Genomic DNA, 6,119 nt, shown 5'->3' with positions numbered 1-6,119 from the left:
ACAATTTTTGTTCCTAACAATACTAAGCTTTGTCTGATCGACACAAATTTCCCACTTCATCATTCCGAAATTTGTCAAGAATATCTCCTTTATTTCTTTACTTGCATTGGGAGCCACGGGATAAAATTTTACAACCCCAGTACACAGAGCATGCTCAGTACTACATTTCTTTTTGTGTTCATAAACCCTTCGTCCAGAGTAAAACCCCTTACAGCCAGCACACATAACAACTTCATGTGACCCTTGTGCTCTCTCACGCATAACTATTGAATTGTTTCTAGTGTTTGAATAAAAATGCCCTTTTTCTCTGAGATTCTCCATTGTTCTATCCCTTTCCTTTACAGGCTGTTTCATGGCCTCTGTAACTTCTGTCTCATCTTTGTGTTTCCTCATCAAATGCCTTGAGAGTTTTGTTTGCAACTGTCCACAGTATGGACAGGTCTCCTTGGCTTTTTGCATTTCTCTGGAAAAAAAAAGAAGAAAATAAAGCACATCATGCTATGAACTATGAAAATAAATCAATAGACAGATCGTATGCACATCAGCTACATGACAGCGATAGAGAGGAATAGCATTCCAAATATTTAAGGCCTGGACAAGTAACTGTCATAATTCCTTCTTGTTATATACTTTTCTACCATCTATTCCTTTGGAAGAGGTATGTTAGATTTGTGGAGACCTCTGCCACATAACAAATCCAGTGAAAAGACGCCATATTTTTGTTTTGAAATAGAAATAAATAGATCAATCCACCCACTTCACTGGGTTCAGGGTTCCCTCTTCATTATAATCAAAATATGAACATAAATCGGAATAGTAACACCATTGAAGTCTCATCTGAATACATAGATTGTCCTTTGTTGTTTCAGCGAAAAATCAGACAGAATGTCAAAAGAATTTTAGGTTTTTCCCCAACCACCCCTTGGAGGTATCAGTATCAGCGGAATGGTAAGCGTCATGTTTTTTACGTTGAGCAACAAAATTTACTCCAAATGCTTCACTCGACCCAGGCGGAAAAGCAATCAAGAATAGACCCAAGTCCTATCCAAAGACTAACATTTCATTTAAGTTTATTGTAGGCCCTTGGCCAATCGACAAAATTCAATTCACATAAATTATTTACAACAATCAGAAATTAATTATATCAATAATAGTAATAGAATGCAATGAAGGCAATATCATAATAATAATAATAATAATAATAATAATAATAATAATAATAATAATAATAATAACAGTAGCGGCAATAAGTAACAATTAATATAGTAACAAAAGTAATAATAGACTATAGTTCATAGTCATAACAATGACTTTCTTTGTCATTGAGGGAGTGAGAAAACATCACCGGCTGACAGAACAAACAGCCGACATCAATCAAACGTCCTCCAGACCGGTTGAGCATCGGCTTCATTAATTCCTTAAAGACTTCCCCCCAACTGCCTGAACGATGCTGATGCCCAGACAACTTAATCCTGATTTATATTTTGTGGGAATGAAATATGACATGTATATGCCGGAAATATTTCAATAACAAACACTGTTCAGATAGAAAATATTTGAGTCTTGCCTTTGTTAATTGACACAGGTAAGTTAGGAAAATAAATGCTAGTAAAAACGATCAGCAAGTTCGTGAACACTGCTTCTCAACTCGAACATATGTTTTCATCAAATCTACACACATCATGTTGTGAGCTGAATTTTAATGATCTCAGTTGTCATTGAAAGGAAACCCAAGAATTTTAGAATAAAGAAAAATATTGAACCTGGAAGTCAAAAGGGTTTGTAGCACAGCAGACATTATCAAAGTATAATTTTAGTACCGACAAATTAAAAAGAAAATGTGCTTTTCTTTAAATGCTCCCAATCATCATATACTGTTTAGGTTGCAAGATTAATAAAAATGTTATCTACTCTGATTCTCGTTAAGTTTCCAGCTGGTCTGTGAAAAAAAGCCTTAAGCATCATAGAAATACAAAGAAACAGTTTTAATATATAGATGGGTTGTAACAAAAGAACCATTTTAACACTTACAATACAAGCAATTTAAGTCTATTACAGACAAAAAAACCCCCAATAAAATAAACATGAACATTTTTATGGCTGGTTTCACTGATATCACTCACACATTGGGGTTTCAGATTCTAAGATGTCCACCCTATCAAATTTGGATTTGTGCTTGTTATGTAAATGGTAGCGTATTTTGCGACGCAGCACTGCCAAAACAGAAAAAAATGCAATAACACAAATGCAGCACCATGGAGGGGTGGAAGTTTTCTTTTAAAAGGAATGGGTAAATTAAAATTGATCCCACAAATATCAAAGGAGAAGAATGACAAAAAAATGACTCACCATTGCACGCAACACGTTGGTTTGCAAGTGTATAGCATTCGGGTTGAACCTGGGTCCCAGACTGGCAACGAGGTTCAGTCTGTGATAGTTGTGGATGAGGCTCTGACTGAGTTGGGGAATGAGCACTAGGTTCCAAAGACAATGATGTACTCAGCATTGGGTACCTCACAGAGTACGTAGAGGAATCAGACTCGGAGTCAGCAACAAAATCGGGACCCTGTATATTTTGTGGAAAAGATGACAGATCAATCAATTTATTCATGTTGACAATAAACATGAAGAGCCATTGTTTAATAATCCAACTAAACAATTAGCTGGTTAATAATGCAAGTATAATAAAAAAGAGTTGAGAAAGGCAGACATATTGTCTAAGTATTTAATATGTTCAACTGTGCTTGGATAAATATAGATACACCAACCAGGGTTTCAGTAAACCGTTTTTAACCAACTCTTTAAATCCTACACCAGGACCAACAACTACAAAACAATTTTTTATATCACTACGATTCTGGACATATAAACGGTTGTCATTGCAACAATATGAACTTCCTAACCTTGCAACTGCAATATAGTTAACAAAAAAAGTTGATAAACATTACGATGCAAGAGAATTTGGACAAAATGCGAGATCAAAAGTATAACCCCAACAGAAGCTATTTTAATTTTTCCTGGAAACGCATCATTTTCACATTTTGTCAAATAAAAAACAAACGACTTCAAATGTGAATGGCTCATCAATGAATATCACTTCAAAATATAACGAGGGAGGTTTAAAATAGTGTTATTGTTGGCGAAGTCCACTGCAAAGAAAAATTTTTAACAACAAAAAACTAGGAGATCTCACTGGTGTAAAACAGTGTTGTCCTTGTCCTGAAATATTGTATTGCGCCTAACAGACTGCAGGTCTCATCTTTTGTGGCAAATGTGTTTTGTCCACCACAAAATATGTTGATGTGAAGCATTTTGAGCATGGTGCCAACTGTGGATAAACGCTATACAAATGTTATGATTTTATTTTAATGTACATACTTACCACAAATGAATCATGTGATATGGAACTTTGTTCTGCATCACTTTCAGGCTCTGAGTTGGAGTCTATATAGAAAATAAAAACAACAAAAAAAAAGCTGAAGACTATCATGTGCAAGTTTTTCTCTAAACTCTTAAACAAAAAATCATGCCATCTTGTGCTGTAAAAGGATTTTTTAAAAATTATTTACCTTATGACTATTGTCCTTTGGAAAAAAAAGAAAATTAAGTCCGAAACCTTCTGGCTATTTTCTTTTAAATTTCAAGAACGTCAGAGTTGGCAAGGGAGGACGGAAATATAATTCCAGAAACCAATCTGTCTATAATCATATCCATATGATAGTTTTTCGTTCAAGATTCAGGTACAGTCCACTTAGGATAATCGCAATACCTTGGGATCATCGAAAATGTTGGGATTAACCGAAATTCAGTTTCCTGTCCACTATTTCAACATTTTACACATTTATTGTCAACTCAAACCAGTAAATAATATTCTTAGTCCACCACATACAGAGCAATTTGATTGAAACAAAAACCATATGGCAGCCCCGTGTAGATTTGTCAACCAAAAGCAGCTATGAAGCAAGCCGATATCTTATTCAGATTGGAAGAAGTTTCAATCTTTTTTCTCAACAATTCAACATTTGTCAGAGTTAAAGAGATTAGCCTTAATGAGAGACAATAAGCTCTCACCAAACTCGTTGGTCACAATGCACAGTTGTTAATCCTAAAACAAAGGATATCGCTCAGTCTCTCTTTATAACTGTCATTTATAACCTGTTGTCAAGATTATGACCAGCCCCACCCCTCTTCTATTTAATGGCCACCGATGACGTCACAAACCCATACTGCAGAGCCCCGCCCTCTTTCGACTCTAACAGAGTGGTGACACACTACTGTAGCATTAAATCCTGCTCACTCTCGATTCTTCAACCTGTCACGATTTCATCCATGATGAAATTTAATCATGATATACTGTTTGATTTCTTGAATTTACCACTTTTTAAAAAACCGAAGTTTGTTGCAATTAACCAGTGACTTTTATATAGAATTATTTCCATTGCTTAGGAAATATTGTGATTAACCGAAAGTTGCGATTAAACGAGTTGCAATTATCCGGAGTGGACTGTAATAGTATTACACATCATGACTCAAAAAAAAAAAAAAGGCAAACTATGTGTACCTAAATGTTATTCATTTCCTCATCAAATTACATTCTTACCACTAACATCATAGATCACATCAAAAGGGTTGTCTGGATTGACAGCAAGACATTTTTCAGGATTTTTAAAGCTCAAATCTCTCTGATCTGAAGTTACAAAAGAAATAGCATATTCTCAACATTAAACTATGATTTTGTGATGGCTGTGGTATGGCATACTGTATGCATAAAGCAAGATGCAAAGACAGGTTTAAGTTTAAATTATTTTATATTCTTTTCAAAAATCCATTCTAGTTTTGCCAAAATAAAATAAACACGAGAAGTGTTGAGTTGGATAGCGCTAAAACTAAAAGTAGTAGTGGTAGTAGTAGTAGTAGTAGTAAACGACAGATCTTACTCACTAGTGTGAATCTACAGTCTACAGAAGTTCCCGAATTATCTGACTCCACTTCCAAATGACTGACTGACAAGTGACAATCATCAATCGGTGTGTGTGTGATTGTGATGTCTACCCTATTGAAAATCTTAAATCAACAGTGATGTAATAAGAATGGCCAATAACTTACCATTTAAATTATCTCGGTGTCTCTTCAATGATGCCTCCAGCATCAATTTACCCCACGATGCCATAGACGTCTAGTTTGGAACTCAGCAAGTGACGAAAAAATACTTGCGGCTATAGAGAGGACGTCCGTCGGCCACTCTCTTCGCAAGTCAGTAGTCAGTGGTTATCAGATAATCCTTGGTTCTTGAAAAATATAGAAACACAGCGGTTCATTTAAAAAGACTCTTTTGTAGATCAAGATATAATGTTAGGTATTGCACTTTAAAATCTCTTCAGACATAGAACGGGTCAACTTGACGTCTAGACCAAATCATTTCGAAGATCGATATGGCAACAGCAACGCCTGGAATGGAGGATTTAAATGCGGCATCTGACGATTCTACTGCTATGACAGAAGATGCTCCATTTCACGACGTCGAGATGGCTTCAACTGGCATCAGGCATCAACATGCTACTCAATAATGGGTTTGATGAAGCGTTTGACTAAGAATTAAAGCTGATAACTGATAACCACCTACTACTGACTTGCGGAGTGAGTAAGTGAGTGCCGAGTGCCTCTTTATGCGCGAAATTGACTAAACATACGTTTCACGAAAAAAAGAGTTACTATGTTTGCTTGTCTCTTGTCACCAAGATAAGAATCCGGACCAAGATTCGATAAATCTGTTTCTAAAAATAGATTATAATTCGTATATCTTGTTCATTCCTCAGTTCATCAACTTTCACACAATTTTATATTAGGTTTTCATTACTATAAAAATCCATATAATGCTCTAGAATTTTAGAGAAAATTTCGGAAAGATATATTGCCTCACTATTGAAATATATCGATGAAAACACTGGTACCCCTATTGTACTTTTTTCAGGCGGTCACCTTATTGACCAACGTGAAAATTTAGGCATAACTCTTCTTACTGTGGTGTTTAACAAATAACTTCAATACTATGATTTACAATTATATATCCTTGACGGTTGGGTTGACAACCTTAAACTAAAAATAGAAAAGTGAATGTG

The 6,119-nt window shown here is 35.3% G+C and overlaps 1 protein-coding gene across 1 annotated transcript in view; it reads right to left on the bottom strand.

Annotated features, from left to right (window-relative positions):
* Positions 1-6,119, bottom strand: part of LOC144970290 (cleavage stimulation factor subunit 1-like) — a 34,261-nt gene that overhangs the window by 19,700 nt on the left and 8,442 nt on the right. The window lies entirely within an intron of this gene.

The sequence above is a fragment of the Berghia stephanieae genome, chromosome 4, assembly GCF_034508935.2.
Source record: "Berghia stephanieae isolate SIO BIC M18660-M18661 chromosome 4, UCSD_Bste_1.3, whole genome shotgun sequence".
NCBI lineage: Eukaryota > Metazoa > Mollusca > Gastropoda > Nudibranchia > Aeolidiidae > Berghia > Berghia stephanieae.
Note: the sequence above shows the minus strand (reverse complement) of the source record. Positions and strands in the feature narration are given on the sequence as shown.